We start from the raw sequence: 18,913 nt of genomic DNA on the forward strand, positions 1-18,913 counted from the left end.
TCAGACCTTTCCTGTTACTACTGTGGACACAGGCATAAGTGAGTTACCACTAATGTCTTCTCGCATTCTATTTTCAAGTGCAATTTGAGGGGTAACTCAAAACATACAGGAACATTACATACCACAATAAGTTCTCACATACTTGCTGAGCGCAAACAACAAGGGCAGGGCCTTACATAGTATAGTACATACAATAGCAAAAGGAGGTGCCTTAAAAGATAATTTTAGTCGTACAATACAAACCATAGGAACTAACGTAGCAATCCTTAGGATCCATGAAATAAAACTATAACAAACAAAAACAGCAACAAATTACTCACTTCGGTTGCTTCAGTTCCCATTTCTTTCATGCTTCTTATCTGCAGGTACATATCACAAAACAGCTCATATCAGCAAGTCCAACCTGTTCTGTAGCAGGATCCAAGAGGTAAACTGGTCACAAGGGCTCATTAGAGTTAGGGTAGTATGGTTAAGCACAGCTTGCACCTGTTGATATTTAAGGTCTTTTCCAACCTGACCTATTATATGCTTCTATGAGATAATGCTCACCTGGGACCCTAATCAAAGAAACCTGCTGAGCTTTGGAGAAACCTCTTGCTTTATGCATTTGAGCTGAAATGAGTATTCATTCCTAGTTTTCTAGCTTTGCAATTGTAAAAGCAAATTTTTACTCTTTCCCTTATCTGCTCTTAGAATAAAAGAAATATGAAGTATAAAGTCAAGTCTAATACGCTTTTTAATTACCTTAAAAAAAACAAACAACCAAAAAAGTACTTGCTTAGAGACAAGTCAAAGCTTAGGAAAACAAGTGTTTGGGGTTTCTTTTCTTTGTCTTTTTAGCATTACAACCTTTAATGGTAAATGCTGGCAACGATCTCCGATTCTACCCAGCAAACACACTCAAACCTCACACACGCAAAATCCCTTGATTCAGCTCATAAACAGATGAAGAGCTTGACAAATTCAATGGACTTTGTTCCTGGTTGTAATCCTTCTGAAGTAATGCCTAAACTTTTTTTGCAGTTAATATCTCAATAGAGTGTCTGTTTAGACTTTCCATACTCTTACCACAGATTAAACAATCAGCATCTAGGAGCTCAAAACTCCAGTTCTGCACTTGCAAAACCGATGCCAGGGAGTGGCTATTACACTTCAATGACTTTATTGACTTCAAATGATTAAGCCAAGCATGACTGACAAAGCTTTACTGACCACTTCTATTTATAACATAGCACCATTCCATACACATTCATAGTTACGTGTGGTTCATGCATGAAGCAGTGCTTTACTGCTTTATAAGACTTGGGGGCTTTTACAGTAAGGGGAAAGTTATCCTTTCATATGCATTCATAATGCCTCTTAGAAATTTCTCATATATTCTCAGTCTTGGGAGTGGGGAGCAACAGAACTTTGCTGTTGAAGAGCAGCAATTTGCTTTTAACTTTCTTCATTTAGATTAACATGTACTGCCATCATGTGGGCAGAAATAATAATAAACGATATTTAGTGGAATTCTTACCTCAAAAGCCTCACCTTTATTTTAAAACAGTTCTCCTCGATGCCTGTACTTGCACTAGCTCAGGATAATTGAAACTGCAGGCAAAACAAAAACTACATATATACATATATATATGTATGTATATATATATATATGCATATAGTTTATATTTCTGATGCCAAATAACAGAAAAGGTGGCAGTGCTCAGTAACAGGTGGAGGTACTCTAAAGCTAATCAGCAACTGGGCAGTACGCTGATTCCTACAAATGGCAATTAGCCCAGCTTCAACACCTGGCTTTACACTCTTAGCTGCACGTCTGGACAAGTTGCCCTGGGCTGAATATCAGAGGGGCTGGATAAAAAGAGAGCAAATATATGAGAAGTTAAGGAGCAACAGTGTAAACACACAGTTTACATGTAACTGCTAACGTTGCTAGTTTTTTAACCCATGCATTGGACTTGAAAAATCTGTCAGTTTAATCAGCTACTTTATATTTGTTATGCCTGCTATTGCATGGTGGAAATAACACAAGCATTGTATTGTATAGTTGAAATAATACAAGTATAACGTACAGTTGGATAGTACAAATATAGTCAGAAATAAAGAGCCAGAGGGTAACTAAGGAAAAGAACTCACCAACTCTGAGGCCTCCAAGATAGGTGCTCACTGATGTCGAGACTCACCAAAGAACTCCACAAAGAAGCAATCTCCAGAAAGAGATGTTACCTTACTGGTGGTCAGCCCTTAAATGGGATCTAGGAGAGGTGGAGTCGAGCTCTACCCCCTTCAGCTTACGGCTGAATTACCTTCACCTGTGCTCCCACAGCTGACCCGTCTCTTGCCTCAGATGGTTAATCAGGGGTTCAGGCTGTGATCAACAGTTTCCCTTACAGCTATTACAGGGTCACCCTCTTCCTCAGACATTACAATACTATATTTACCTCTTTGCATCAAGAACTGTTGCACTGTTACAAGACATCCAGAAAATAAAAGATGAATAACTACCCGCAAGCACAAGTCCTGAGCCCTATCACTGAGATAAAAAAGGAAGTTCAAAGGTCAAACTGTCTGTGTTTGAATGGACTGACACTGTTTAAAATATGTTTTAGACTTGTATGGTTTTTAAAGTAACACAAGCACTGCTCAATGTCCCAGGCCCTGCACTAAAGAAAAAACATCCCTAAATTCCAGGAATTATCCTTGAAATACTAGCAGTTTTCAAGTTTGATCACAACATTAAAAAAAAAAAAAAAAAAAAAAAAAAAAAAAAAAAGTTAAATATAGCTCATCAAAAATAGCACTCAAATCTTCTCTAAAGTACTAAAATGTCAAAGTTAAGGCTGAGTTTGCCAGCTTCATAGCCATATCTGCATAGCCATTATAAGCTCTTTTTCAGGCTTGGTCACATGGAACCAATTAGTGGCATCTACCTTCACAATGAGTAGCACTGTACTCCAGAAGGGTCCCACTGAGTAAGTTGCTACTCATATTGAGTTGAGTACATCAGGATCTAACAATTAGTAAAATATAAATAATACACTGATTTCCCCCACTGTGGCAGCTTACCAAGGAAAATGCCTCCAAAGCCATGAAATATGATTCTTATTCCAGAATCTTAGCTACTGCAGAAAATAACTGCGTAGTTGAGAAAACCACATTTAAACAGCATGAGATCCGAGCCTCTATGTTACAATCACTGTGCAAACAAAATAGTATCTATTGTTAACTTGCTAAGTAATACGCATGCCCAGCCAATAACATCATAACAGATATAGGGCCACAAAGGTGTTTTTGGAGATACCATTGTTTGCCAATAAGCATGAAAGATTTCTCTTCTCATTTAGATGCAATTGGCTACTACAGGTGTCTTTTTATTGTTGTTTTAACACACCTTTTAACAACCATTTTGTTAGCAAATATAGATTCTGAAATCTTGATCAGTGTTACAGTTATGTTAGTAAGCTTTCTAATTATTTATATATGGGGCTAACATTTAATTTATTTTCCTTGTGTTATTTCCCTCCAGTATTAGAACTAAATTGGTTCCTACAGCAACTTTCTAACACAGCTGGTTAGGTACTTCAGAACTTGTTATGTCACAGCCTGATGTTTTATGAGTTTGAAGTATATGTCAACGATAAATGAATTTATTTCAGGTGTACTTGTTAAAAATTCTTTCAATTAAATATAATTTGTTTAGATTAAGAAAAGATTACTTTCCCTGCTCATTAGGGGTAACAGCATTATTCTCTCATTTGCCTTTAGATACAAGCTCAATGATCTAGTTTAACAAAAAGTAAATTTTATACAAACCCCGCTCTGAAAGCAATACCTCCTATTTTATTATGTTGGCCCACAATATCAGAGGGAGGCAGTGGTGGTATGGCAGTAGAGGCTGAATTTTCCCACCACTATTCCATTACATTTTGTTGTCATCTGACAGATTACAGCAGAGGGACAGTCTGATAAAATGGCATTTGATGTTGAAGTGTGGATGAAGCAGAGATGTGTCACTGAATTCCTCCATTTGGAAAAACAAAAACAAACAAACAAAAAAAACCAAAACACTCACTGACATTCACTGATACTTACTGAACGTTTTTGGAGACCAAACAGAGGACATGAGCACAGTGAGGGGTGGGTGGTGCATTTCAGCAGTGGCAAGAGCAGTGTGAAAGATGGGCCATGTTCTGGATGGCCATACAGTTATTTATGAGTGCAGCATGCAGGCTTTTCTTCATTGCTGGCAGAAGTGCATAGCTAATGTGGTTACTATATTGAAAAAATAGTATTTTGTAGCTGAGAATTTGCTCTATCAAACAGTGTTACTGTGCTCTTTGGCCAGTCATCTTCACCTCCATCCCTGGTAAGGTGACAGAACAACATTTTTTGGATGCTGTCTCCAAGCAATTGGAAGAGAAAACCATCAGGAGTTGTCAACATGGATTCATCAAGGGGAAAAATCACACTTCATCAACAAGATAACCTTCTGCAATGTCATCCATCACTGAGTAGATGGGAGGAGAGCAATAGATGTTATGTACCTTGACTTCAGCAAGGCATTTGACACTGACCCCACAGCACCCTCATAAAGAAGCTTAGGTAGTGAGGGACAAATAAGTGGACAGTGAAGTACATTGAAAATTGACTGACAGAGCTCAGACAGCTGTGATTAGTGGCACAGTCTGGGTGGAGGCCTGTAACTAATGGTGCCAGGGGTCAGCACTGAGTTCAGTCTTGTTCAACATCTTCATCAGTGACCTCTATGATGGAATAGAGTCCACCCTCAACAAGTTTGCTGATGATACAAAGCCAGGAAGAATGACTGACGTGCAAGAAGGCTATGCTGCCATTCAGAGAGACCTAGATGGACTGGAAAGTTGGGTGGAGAAACCCGGTGTGGTTTCAAGAACAGCAAGTGTATACTCCCATACCTGGGGAGAAATAACCACACACAGCTACAGGATGACCCACTGGAGAGAAGCTCTGCAGAGAAGGACCTGGGGTTCTTAGACAACAGACTGACCAAGAGTCATCAGTGTGCTCTTGTGGCCAAGAAGGCAAATGGTGTGCTGTGATGCATTTAAAAGAGCATGGCCAACAGCTCAAGGGAAATGATCCTCCCCCCCCCCGAACTCTGCCTTGATGAGGCCACATCTGGAATACTGCGTGCAGTTCTGGGATTACGATTTCAGAAAAAAGAGGGAACTCCTAGACAGCGTCCAGCACAGGGTGACAAGACAATAGATAAAGTTACACATAAACACACAGAAGAACTTCTTTACATTGAAGACGACAATACTGGAACAGGATGCCCAGAGTGATTATGAAATAAAGATATTCAAGACCCGATTTCCTACTAATGTGACTTACTGCAGGGAACCTGCTTTAGCAGGTGGGTTGGACTCAGTGATCTGTAGAGGTTCCTTCCAGCCCCTGCAATTCTGTGATCTCTTGTAGATTCCATGAGGATAAACAGGAGGCATTATTTTCAAAGTAACCTACATAGATTAGTAATAAACAAAAATGGGCAGCTTATCGCAAAAGCGTTACAAGAAAATATAATAAGGAGAGAAAGAGCGACAAGAGTAGTTAGACTTTAAACTAACAATTACATCAAATAAGGTGACGAATCATCTATCTCCAGCACATCATATTGCTTCACAACATATCCACCACTAAGACCAATGGCCCAATCCTGACAAAATCCACAACTCCTTCATACAGGTGGATCAAGCACACTTACAATACAGTGAAAAGAAATGGAAATAAAGAACACAGCATGTATTTCATCTATTCCCTTCAGAATCACTCTGTATCAACACATTTCATCAGCACCCTCATATTCTTCCAGTTGAAAATATCTTGATGAAACTTGCTCAAACTACAGCAATGTTGTAGGAAGTCTAAAATATGTTGCTAGTTTACCACTCCTTGTATAATTTCTATAGCACATTAGTTTAAGAAACTCTTCTGACTTATAGCTCAAGCTGCAGGTAAACACATACTGCATTCTCACACCAAAGGATTTTTAACCAATGTTTCTAAATTATTTAAAATTGCCAACTATAGCTCCCCACTGAAACACTACAGAAAGTTAATTTGCAGTTTCAGTGAGATTCATTCTTTCAAGTTACTTTCAAGAAGAGTGCATGACCAGAGAGGTTGTTAGCTATTCAGCAATCACCAAAAACACTGTAAGTGATCTCTTGCACACTACTACTATACCATTTACATCACTAAGACCTGCATGGAAATAGTGGATCCCCAGTGAGCTATGGACCAGAACTATGCTACCACCTCAAAAGAACTCACACACAGGAAGCAACAAATGTTCAGCATTCCTGAGAGAACTAGTAACTAATCAGATATGTAGCAAAGAAAATGTAACTACACAGATGCTTTTTCTACATTAATAACTCTACATGAAACAGCAGTCTGCAAGAGATCAACAGGCTTGACTTCAGTATCTTGTCTTGCATTCTACACAGCAATGTAGCTTAGATTGTAATGATGCTATTAAGAGTCATTAAGAGCATTCATTTATTTCCGAATCAGACCACAACATGCAACAGTGGTGGGATAAAATTCTGATGCTAGCTAATCTACACCAATTACATATTTTCCCTTTTTCCCCATAACACCTGCTAAATTACCATTCCTATCTCTTGACCCACCTAGGTCTGGGCCTGTATTTGAGACAGCATTGCTCAGAGCTGTCTGGCCAGTTCTAGTTAATGAGATGAAAAGCAGGAAGAAGCAAGACGATTGATTGCAGCCACTGGAACTACAAAAGCAGTTCAGCTAAAGCACTAGCTACAGCACTGTATAAATTGGGCTGAGGCTACACGTTTTCCCAGGCTTACAGCTAAGTCACTAGACAGGAAATTTTTCCACTCTTTCCGGAAAGCAAGAAGTTAATACTTTAGGATCTTTACATACCTTAGCTGGAGCCATAGAGTTTAAAAGCTTGCCAAGTGACCACTTCCATAAGACTCAGAGCTTTAAGCAGAATGCTTCACTTCTTCTCCAGCCATTTATGATGTTGCATCATAGGGCATCCTAAGGGACAGAATTCAGACTGAATACTGGGTTAAATAACATTCACCAAATTCACACTGTGACTAGCATTGTGATAAATACAGGTAGATTTGATAACCTAACTGTTCAAAAAGCATAAAATTAGACGTTGTTATTCTTAGCACACATTCTAGGGATGCTTCAAAGATGCTCCCAGGTCTTAAACTTTCTGTAGTAAAACTAAACCTCTGAAACCTTAGTTAGACAGATCCTGGGGCTGCAGTAGTTCTTGAAAATACATTAAGAGTTGCTAAGATACAGAAGCATGGCTGTTAATGAAATACAAACCTGATCTCCACTCTCAATTTCTCCAGAATCCTGTACTTAACACCCTCTTAATCCCAACCAACTTGAGTCTAATTGATTAATGTGTTTCCTGGTGTGATGGATGAAAACCACAGGTGCTTATGTTACAAACAATTAGGAACTATTAAGAACTATACTGACCTGCATACACGAGGGTGAAACAGAAAACACTGATGAGAAAACCATTTTTTCCCCAAGATTTTTTCAAGTCTCTGCCTGAATGATAAGGTTAATTCTAAGAGAACATGTCATGCCATGTCTTAAATCAGATTTAGGTGACCATAGCCAACAAATAACATTTGAAAATCTGCCATTTATTTGTTATTCTTGTTTATTGTTATTTATTTATTGCATTGCTGCTGTTACTGCTAGAAGTCAAGATGTAAGGATGGTTAACAAAACATGAGCCAAACTCCACTGGGGTGTATGTGAACATCTATGATAAACACAGATTAATAGAAAAACTACTTAAAAGCCAGAGATTTGACTAAAGCCTTAAAACCTGTACGTACCACTAGAGGGTGTGCAAGGCTACTCCATTCTATCTGCTCTGATAAGCAGATATATTCTCACAGGGCTCTGAGTTCGCCTGTAACACTGTTAATGCAATCTTAAAGCTTGCACTCCAAAAGAATTAGCTTGCTCTTATTCATATGGATAGAGCTAGCTCAAAACCAGGCACAAAGACAATCTTGGCTTCCTGATAAAAATAACCAATGTGAAATAAGTTTTGCTGGTGGCCACAGTTTTGTGTGTTTGGGCTTTTATACCATTTCTCAGTGAAGAAGGCATCCAAGGTGTAATATTTTGGTCAGCACAATCTTTTGCTCTGCTCAGAATTTCCTTTCTTTGGTGAGGAACCGTATCAAGTATCCATGAGGTATCTGAGAAGAGTGTAAGCTTTTTTTTTCTCATATTCACACACTCACTGATTTCTTCAGAAACTTCTGATAAATTTTAAAAGAAAGATTTCCTCCCGCAGAAGTTATGTTTTCCACTACTGAGTCACTGGTATTTAAGTATCTACAGATTAATTCAATTTATTTTACAGCTTCATATCTTAACACACTGTGTAGATCTGTAGCTTTTCAAACCCCTTTTATTCCTCAAATCCTTGTTAGAAGTCAGTATATTCATTTCACTATTATGCTAATAACTACTCATTTAAGCAGCCTCAAAGAAAAAAGAGCACACAAACAGAAGCAGCAATTTCATAGTTGATTACCTTGCCAGTATTATTTGTAAATTATCGGTCCTGCCAGGTTTAAGATAATTTTATCCATTTGTCCTTAGACATCTCAGCTCTGCTTAGTTAAAATACTGTGTTTGATAAACAAAATATTACTCTCACTCCCTTGTTTTGCCAGGCATTGTTATGTGACATAAACCACAAAAAGGAGGAGAAATGTCTTTCCTAGGTACTTAAACCCACAGTACCTTAAGCCTCCCATCCACTGTGAGCCACTGTTTAAAACCCTTACAAACTGGCATCACAGGCTTTCCTTTCTACCTCATTGGTCAAATACAAATTCTAACTGCTCTCCAGCCTGTTTACTTTACTGTCTCCGCAATTCTTGCTGGTCTGAATGGGCAACAAGTCTCACCTCACACACATAATAATTGCTGCATTAATTATAATCACACAATGTAAAACACTAATGGCAGCCTTGACCCTCAGGGAAGTTTCACTGGGTACTTCTGCCTCAAGTGACATCTTTCTTCCATCTTGATGGCAAACTCATTTATCCCGGGAAGAGTTTGGAAACAGCATCTACACATATTGACAATAATAATTTATTAGTCTATACTTTAGGCAGATGTAGAATAAGATGCATATCTGAAATAAAAGCTAGATGATAAGAACACTTCATTTAAGTATTTATCTTGCAGTGAGTGTCAGCAGAAGTGCACCCACTCTTTACAGTGATTGCAGTGTGATTTGTATTATCATTTTCAATTACCTCTTGGACAGAGAGAAAAAAAACAAGTTACTAACCAAGTCAGAATGGCACAATGGACTCCAGGAAGAAATTTCCAGAGAAATATGAATACAACATGGGCATAAGAAAGAACTTTTTCCTCTCAGGGACTGGAATAGCCTGCCCAGGGAGGTGGTAGTGTCACCATCTCCAGCAGTGTTCAAGAGGCATCTGGATATAGAGCTAAGAGATAGGTTTAGGGGTTTTCTGTAGGTATGGTAAAGGGAGGACAGTTGAACTAGATGATCTTGTAGGTCCTTTCCAGCCTTGTGATTCTATGATGAACATTTTACTCATGTTCAAAGTTACCTAACACGTTACACATAGAAACAAACTGCTTGTACTTAAATATATCTTCATCTTATTAGGATTATTTCATCTTAAGGAAAATATTATTTTCTTGAAAAATCTATGTCCAGAGTACCATTCCTGAAGACTGCAAGACCATGGCAAAGTGAAGTCCTTACAAACCATGAACTAATTTTGCCTACTCAGAGAAGAAGTTTGTACTTAGGGGAAAAAAAATAAATAAAGAGAAATGTAGAATCTAAGCATTTGAAGGTGCACCAAATTAATGATCAACATAAAACTAATTGAAGCATTAAAAATACTTCAATAAATAGAGATCCCAAAAAATTGTTAGGTAAATCTAGACAATTTTTTCAGTTTGGTTGGGAATGCAGATTAGATACTGACAGATCAAGACGAAAACAACAGCATAAAAGAACATAGAAAATAAGCAGTGGATCGAGATGGTGGACAAAGGAATTAGTTATATGGCAGTAATTGCAACCAAATGTAACAACATGTCCTTGCTTGAGTCACAGTTTTGCTTGTAGTCTCTCAGAACAATTACTGTTTTATGAGCACAAGGATTAAGGTAGGAGCTTCAGGGTTATATGTGCTTAATTGAGCTGATATATAGTTTGTACTATAATGTTTCTTCATGGTAAAACAAACAATATTTCCAAATTTGGTTTTATAGCACGATGCCTTTCTCTCTCACAACCATTTGAATGTTGAGTAAATATTTATACATGAATGATGAATCTCTGAAAAACAGATTTATCAAGTAAAGTATTGCAGTGGATTGTAGTGCTGTTCACAGAAGTAACATAAATTACACAAATGTAAATTACTACTTAAAAAATGAAAATAGAGACCTTTTTGATGTGGTTTCTTTGTTTTTTTCCTTCAGATTAATTTACTACTAACATCAAAGTTTTTGATAGCTAAGTGGCATGGAAAAATAAATGTGATGGTTATGATCAATTATGAAGTGACTAGTAGACAGCAACTCACAGAAAATAAACTGCGTGATCAACTGTTGGCATTTCTAAATAAACTTTGTTCTTTACACCTAAAAATGGAGCAGAGTTGGATAAGAATGACCTCAGCTTGAACAGCCTACCACCTTCTCATATTATTACTTTGGTGTTTTTTTTTCCCCCCCATCCCTATAGTAGGGCTTAAACTTTACTTTCTATAAACTTTATTCACTGAACTTCTTACTTGATTCCTGCACTAACTGCAAATGCTCAATGTACATCTACAAAGTATAGACAAGCTTAATGCTGTCACCCACCACCTTAATGAGGTCAGACATGCATCAAATATCCACTCTGAAGAGCATGGTCTTGGGATGATTTACTGATATTTGAAGCATGCCATGAGATAGATACCGAAAAATTAAGAAGAAGCCCATCATTTCTTCTTTGTCCCAGACTTGCAAGTGATTGTGATTACTAATAGCACACTTATTTCCAAAATTCAAGTGTGCTTTGAATTCAACATAACACAAACAGTTACTGAAATTTTTGAAAATTGAGACCCAGAGACTGGTGAATGTTTTATATTAAAACTATTTGATGTCCTAGAGTCATTCTGCAGTAATCTCTAGAGATTTTAACATCCCTACAGTAAACAGCATAGAGCACTAACTTCTATTACAATTTTTAATGAACTATGGAATCTTTTTCTTCTATCAAAAAAAGAAACAACCAAACTTTTAAACTTTTAATTTCCCAATTATCTAAATTATGACTGTGAATATCATTATGGAACACTGCACCATATAATTTCAGAGCCTTGGAATTCAAGCAAAAAATTTGAAAGCAGAACGCTAAGACTTCAGAGAGCTATGTTACATTTTCCTGTTTTAAACTCATGTCTGAAAAGATCAGCAGTATCTAACAGTACAGCTTGAGAGCAAGATGTGCCTCTAAAACATTTTTGTAAATATAACGTGATTTTTATATTCTTACATACAGCAATCTCATTAGCATCAAGATCTAGGATATGAGATGTGAAATATTTATATGTAAGTGGTGGGTTGACCCAAGCCAAACACCCACACAGTTGCTTACTCACTCTTCTCTCATACAAGATGAAGAGAAAATAGAAGGAAGGTTCAAAAACTAATGGATATAGATAATGACAGTTTAATAGGTGAAACACAAGCTGTGCACACAAGCAAAGCATAAAAAGGAATTCATTCACTGCCTCTTATTGGCAGGCAGATATTTAACCACTTCCTGGAAAGCAGAGTTTTAGAGGATGCAGCTGTTACTTGAAAGGCAAACACTACTGTTCTATGAACTTTCATTGCTGAATACAAAGCCATGTGTCATTGGAATACCCCTTTGGGTGGGATCTCCATCCAGCTCTCTTCCCCTACCCTCACCCCATGCTATGTAACAAGTCTTCCTCTTCAAATAGTGGCAGAAGACATTTCTATAACAATGCTTTTTGACCTGCGCTCCCCCCGCAGAAAAAGGAGAAATGGAAAAATCAATGGTGTTGAAGAGAAACCTTGACCAACCAAGGGAAGGCACCCATCAGCTCCAAGGACACAGAACACCACAAGTTTGTAGGGTGGTTGTTTCTACATGCTGTTGTTCAGATGAAAGTAGGAAAACAACCAGCTGCACACAAATTGACCATACAAAATCTAATTCTTGAAGGCTTAAAGAGCCTTTTGTTATTGAGCAGACATAAGTTGACTTATTTAATTATTAAACTTGCACTTGTTTTATTTTGTTAAATCACTTATTAAATTAACACCTTCATTAAGGAAGAAATTTCCACAACACACATGTGGTGCTGACAAATTTTGTAGTTTTCAATACCTCAGAAAACTCCTAACAAGCATAGAATATTTTGTGATACATTTCCAATTCATTTTGTGATAACTCACATGAGATAAACATACCTCTCCAAGGTGAAAACTAACTAATCTGTGCTACTTCAAACAATAAAAGAGTCCAAATTAACCTCAAATTATGGCAAGCTCAAGTTAGCAAATAAATTTATGTATTTTTATTCAGCTGCTAAACACATTGCGAAACCTCATTAATAGTTTGTGGAATTCATGCCTTGGTTCTTAGTTTTATCTGTGAGCTCAAAAATTAATCAGTGAAGTTGGACAAATTCAGAGCTAGATCCACAAACATTCTGTATAGATGGGGAAAAGCAGAGAGAAAAGGGTCTCTATTTTGTGTAGTGAATTCCATGGTAACACCAAAAGCATATCAAAGTATATGATTAATGTTTTTGGCCAGATTTCATTTACAGATGGCTATGTATTGATTAGTTCTTCAGTGCAGCACTAGATAAGCTATTTTGAAGATTTTAGGTATAACTCTAGCATCTTCAGATCCAAGCTCAGCCCGGTGGATTCTGGCTATCACATTTTCACCTGGTTTAAGAAAGCAAAGCTTCAACTCATTCCTGCCAATGCTAATTTTGAAGTCAGAAACACTCTTGTAAATTCTGGAAAAAAAAAAAAATAATAATAGCACCATGTTCAAATCTTTCTGACCTTGTTTTCAAACAGATTGTAAATAAAACAGTTAATACCTTGAATACATTACAAATCAACCCACTTCCAACTAGAATATTTGTGTTTTAGTTATGAGTTGAAATCAATGGAAACATTATCTGAGGAAAACAAACAATTTCAGTCTCCAAAAATCTTTTATGTAGCAGCTCTGGAAAACTGACTCTTATCTATGGAAATGCTCTGGCCATAAAAGAAATACTGCTGGAGCATTACTGGTTCTAATAAGAAGGTTAAGCTTTAAGTGAGGTCATTCACTGCCTCATGGGAAGTGAGCACGAAATGCATGAGAACCTTAGAAAAGGTAAATTTGGTTCTGTTTGCCTGGATATAGTGAGCCAGGTTAGCTTTTCCTGATCTTTCCAATTATTGCAGTAAATAGTGCAACAGTAATTATTAGGACACTGGCATTTGTTCAGAAGCACTGCAGCAGTGCATGTGTACATCTCACCAAATATCAATAGATTAAAAACAAACAAGCACAGTAGGTATACATCAATTAAGAATTACATCCAAAAACTGAATGAGGACATGATTTTTATTAAATCAAACAAATAGTATAATTTGGGATACTTGGAGCCTTCTGTAGAACACTGTAGGGATTATAGATTAGGAGCTCACAGCGGTCAAAAAAAATAAATGGTCAAAAAACATGTAAAAGATAATTTACCTCCTTTCCATTCAAAAACACAGGAAAAAACCTCAGTGCCATATTATCTCAAAAGGTTGTTGCTAACTTACGGAAATTAAGAGTGATTATATAGTATCATAATATTATAACACAGTTCAAGTTCAAGCACTTTTCTCACTGCTAGAGTGCCTAGTAGAGCCAGAAGAAGGCAGAAGTTAAACATTAATTTCTCTACCGGAATATACTAGAAGCATTTATGACTCCTTCACAAACAGGCTGTGAATAACAAAATTTATGGAGCTTTCTTAACACTAAGCATTATTTACATTCTAAATTTCAGCCTTGAAAAAACTCAAATGCTACAAAATGACTAAGACAGCCTGATGTCTACATTAACTAAATTGAATATAAGGAGTGCTCTAAAAGATATATCTCCTATTTTATGATGTTAGCCAACAGCATCTGAGTTGGATGTTGCTGGTACAGCAGTAGAGGTTGAACTTTCCACCAACACCCTATTATGTTTTGCTGCTACATGACAGACAGCAGCAGAGAGGCAGTCTGACAGAATGGTGTCACACATAGAAATGTGGATGAAGCAAAGGTCTGTCACTGAATCCCTCCATGTGGAAAAAAAAAAAATGGCACCCATTGGCAAGCATCAACACTTGCTGTGTTTTTATGAAGACTAAGCAGTGGATGTGAGCACAGCAAACAGTGGGTGGTGTGCTTCAGCAGCAGGGATAGTGATGCAAAACATAAGCCATGTTCCAGTTGGCAATGCAGATTTTTATGAGCAAGGCATGCAGGCTCTTCATTGCTGTTGAAAATGTAAAGCTAACCATAGGGACTAAGTTGAAAAACAGTGGCCTGCAGCAAAGAATCTGCTCTATCAAATAGTGTTATTTTGCCTCTGGTATCTGTTGCAGTTTCCACAGAAATTAATACAAGGCATTATTTCAGAGTGACCTACACATTAATATGACATAGAAAAATCCAATAATGGAATTGAATATACAGATACAGGCTTCTGTTCCTACATTTGGTACAGAACTACTCTACCAAGTCTCTTAATCTCTATAAACTCACTCAAACTCCTCACAGACTGTTCACCTATTTAGAAAAATGTTTAGGAAGCTGGTGCTATGACAGTACAAGAGAAAAACACGACTGAGACCTTAATTGCAAACATAGAGGGGGGGGGGGGGGGGGAAACAAATCTTCAAAACTAATCTTAAACTAGTTCCTAGAAGGACTTGCAGTGCTAATTCCTACACTTGATTTCCAAGTGCAGCTATCAGAAGAAGGCTAAATGGCGTTGCACTGACTCACTTTAAACAGGGATGATCTCAAAGTAATTACCTGTTTCAGACAATTCTTGACATTCAATGGAGAGCACTCTCAGTGTTGAAGTCAGCGTGACTGCTTGCAGGAGGGTAAAGGGAGCTGTGAGAGAAAGCAAACTGCTAGCTTCCTTGTCAGAAACTATTCCTGATCTGGAATTTGAAGGAGGAAAGTGAAAGGGAAGTATTGATTGTGCTGCTTTTAATCTGTGTTTCATCAGTGCCTTTGGGTGATAGCTTTCAAATCTGACCTTGTCCCAGCTACCTGTGGCTGCTAAAGAAAAAGAATCTTCTCCCTCACTCCACAGTGTCCCAAATGACAACCTTTAAATAGAGTTCTTCATTCTAGATGACACATCTCCACTTTTCACAGGAGAACTGCTACCAGTAAAATATTTAAAATATTAGCAGATGGAGTGAATGTAGAGTACACATTGTTAAACTGAATATGCTGTGGTATAACAAGCAAAACACAGTGGGCTACAGTGTATCTGTATTGTGTTTCAATGTACATAATTTTTGTAAGAGAATAAATTACTCCTTCAGTGTTTGTAGCTACATTCACTATAAAACTGGAGGACTGGCTTATAACGAAGGGGATAGGCAGCCTTCCTAGGGTCCCGAACAGACTGAAGGGTAAACAGGGACTCCATGAAGTTCAATAAAGAAGTTCTGAACATGGGGAGGAGTAACTCCATACACCAGTGCATGCTGGAAGACAATCAGCTGCAAAGCAGCTTGTCAGAAAAGGACCTGCTAAACACCACTGAATGCAAGCCAGAAACGTACCATCATGGCAAAGGAAAGTAGTAGTATCCTGGACTGCATTAGGAACTGCACTCCCATCAGGTCAAGGTACCTGGTCCACACAGCACTGGTGTGGTCAGATCAAGAGTGCTTTGTTCAGAGCTGGTCTGTCCAGCACCAAGAGACACACCTTATTCTAAGACTGGAAAATCTAAGACTGAAAACTGCATTTTGCAATGAGAGATTTTATGTCCTTTGCTTTAGTGTCACCAAACACATCTACAAAAACAGAACGCTCTTGCCTCTCTTTACAGTTTCTAGAGCATCCCATTCAGTCAAACCAAATGGAAAAACCCCATAGTGCTTGCAAAACAATTAAATGTATTTTCTAACAGGTAGCAGCACCTTGCTGAAACCCTACTCATGTTGCCATTTCAGTATTAACTGACAAATTAAACAGAAATATATATATTTTTTATTAAGATAAAGAGTTTTGAAACATAAGAACTACACTTTGTTACATCATATAATGAACCCTGGAAATAAATCAGTCGCTTACACAACCTGCTCATGTAACTGCCTTGCAGTTATGAAAGTTTACATTATCTGCTTCCTCTACTAAGAAGCTTACAATATTTGAACCGAAGCTTTTAAATGGCATGCAGGTGAGCAACATAACTCAGAACACCGAAATGCTTGAATCGTATTTTATATATCTGTCAGGTATGCAAATATCAAGGTAAGGATCTACAAATACCCTATAATAAAAGATAAAAGAAGATACCCTTCTCCCCTCTAGCTCTCCCTCTTTCCCCACATAAAACACACACAAAAGACAACAAACTGCAACCTTGAGCTGTTAATAGCTGCAATACATAACAAAGGTCCGTGGTTTGTCACACTCTAGCTAGTTGTGTTTTCCTGTGAAGCTGCAAACTACCCTCAGGATTCACTATATTATCTGTAACCACTGGGCTACACTACTGTTTTCCTAGCAGCTAAGGCACAGTACTAAGTGTACTCCATCTCTTAAAAGCCTTGGAGTTCACAGCACAAAGCAAGCTGCAGATAACAAACCCAAACGCCTGAGCAGGCTAGAAAGGGTAAAAGCACACCTTTTATCGGAGAAGGCTATTGAAGACGCTTAACGGATCTCATCTCCCACCATATGAGTTGTGCTAACGAGTTGCTCAAGTACGATTGGTTTTTGTTTCAATTTTTTGCCAATTGCTTAGAGGCTTTAAAAGGTAAAAAAAAGATGCCAAACACATCCTAACGCAAGCTGAACTACAAGCTCAGGGAGCTTTAATCTCTTTATCCCCTTCACCTCCAACACTAGAGACAGACACCGAACCACGTGGCGCCATTTTATTCTGGAAACTTCGTTCTGCACTAAATGGGAAGCAGAGCTTCACCTGCAGTCATTTATCAGTGCGCTCCGACCACAACCAAACTGAGGAGAGTTTAGTAACAGAAAAACACGAAGGGAGAGCTCTGCATCCCAGTTCTCTGCATTTCTCGTCCCCTGCCAAGGAGGCACCAACGCAGAACTCTCTCAGCTCTCACCACAACTTAAAATAAAGACCGAGAGACACACCAAAGCAAAGCAGCAAGCACACACCACAAAGGAAAGCAAGCCTACCTTCACATGCTCCACGGCGGCGCAGTCCTACACACGGAGAGCCACGCAAAAACTCAGGTCCTGACCATGCTCCGCCTTACAGCTCTGGCGAACACCACACAGTCTGCAAGCCCCCCGCCCCAGCCTTGTATAGAGCCCGGCCCCGACTGCCCCAAGCCGCGGGGGGGCGCTAACGGTCAACCGCTCCCGGGCCGAGTGACTCAGTGGGGGGTGGGTTGGCGTGAAGCCGTGTTGCTGCTACAAATGGAGCTACACCTGCTGAGTTAACGGTGCAAGTGATGTTACTGTTACACGTTGTAAGCAATGCACAGTGAACATGCCCAACTCCCTTAACCTATCTTTGTCGGAGAGTTGTTCCAGCCCTCTGATAATCTCCAGGGTCCTCCTCTGGACACTCAGCAACAGATCCACATCCTTCCTGTACTGGAGGTCTCAGACACTGCACTCCAGATGAAACCTCACAAGGTGAGAAAAGAAAAGAAAAATCTTCTCCCCATCTCTCTGCTGCCACCCTCCCACTGATACAGTCCAGAATACTGGTGACCTTCCAATGCAACAGTGCATTGCTGGCTCAAGTCCAGCTTTTCATCCAATAGCCCTCCCCCCCCCCCCCCCAAAATCCTCCTCAGGGCTGCTTTCAACGAGTTCTTCTACCAGCTTGTACACATACCTCAGATTGCCCCACAAAGACATAAATACAGAGCAATTGGATTGACAGGGAGTATCTAAGAAAAGACTTACCAGTGCTGAGACTTCCAATCAAGATGAATACTCACTAATGTTGAGGCTCACCACAAAAACTCCACAGAACAGCAAACACCAGAGAAAGAGGTCACCTTAGCTATGGTCAGCCCTTCAATGGGATCTAGAAGTGGAGTCAAGCTCCACCCCTTCCAGCAGCACAGCTTGCCTTCACCTGTGCTCCTGCAGCTGACGTGTCTTTTGCCTCAGGTGGTTAATCAGAGTTTCAGGCTGCGATAAACAGTTTCTCTTACAGTACCCAAAGCAAGAAGCCAGTTCTTTAGCTGAGACATTGCAGGCAGATGAAGGACTCCTGCACACTTGCACATTCTGTTCCAGCTCATGTCCTAGTGAGTTGTTAGTATTTTTCAGATTATGGGGCTGATTCGTGCTCAGCTGGTGATCCGTTACAACTTCCAAGATCTGGTGTGAAAAAGAATAGGTCTAACCCTCAATCATTGCTCTTAGTGGTGAATTTGTGTAATTGGTTAAACTGACCTAAGTGCTGTACTTATGTTTTGCCAAGAGAGACTTAGAGCGCACTTTACAGCTAGGCAGAGCCTTGAGGTATGGAAGAAGAAAATAACTTAGACAAGGTTACACAGG

At 38.8% G+C, this 18,913-nt stretch overlaps 2 long non-coding RNA genes across 2 annotated transcripts; both read right to left on the reverse strand.

The window, feature by feature from the left end:
- Positions 1-323: 323 nt before the first annotated feature.
- LOC140253475 (uncharacterized) lies at positions 324-2,204 on the reverse strand. The gene is made up of 3 exons (XR_011903860.1): positions 2,137-2,204; positions 1,520-1,593; positions 324-408 (listed from the first exon to the last, which is right to left on the reverse strand). It is a non-coding gene; the product is annotated as an uncharacterized lncRNA (long non-coding RNA).
- A 3,218-nt stretch (positions 2,205-5,422) lies between these two features.
- LOC140253474 (uncharacterized) lies at positions 5,423-18,395 on the reverse strand. Its single transcript, XR_011903859.1, has 3 exons — positions 18,308-18,395; positions 6,943-7,062; positions 5,423-5,501 (listed from the first exon to the last, which is right to left on the reverse strand). It is a non-coding gene; the product is annotated as an uncharacterized lncRNA (long non-coding RNA).
- Positions 18,396-18,913: the final 518 nt, after the last annotated feature.

Source organism: Excalfactoria chinensis, chromosome 5 (assembly GCF_039878825.1).
Source record: "Excalfactoria chinensis isolate bCotChi1 chromosome 5, bCotChi1.hap2, whole genome shotgun sequence".
Lineage (NCBI taxonomy): Eukaryota > Metazoa > Chordata > Aves > Galliformes > Phasianidae > Excalfactoria > Excalfactoria chinensis.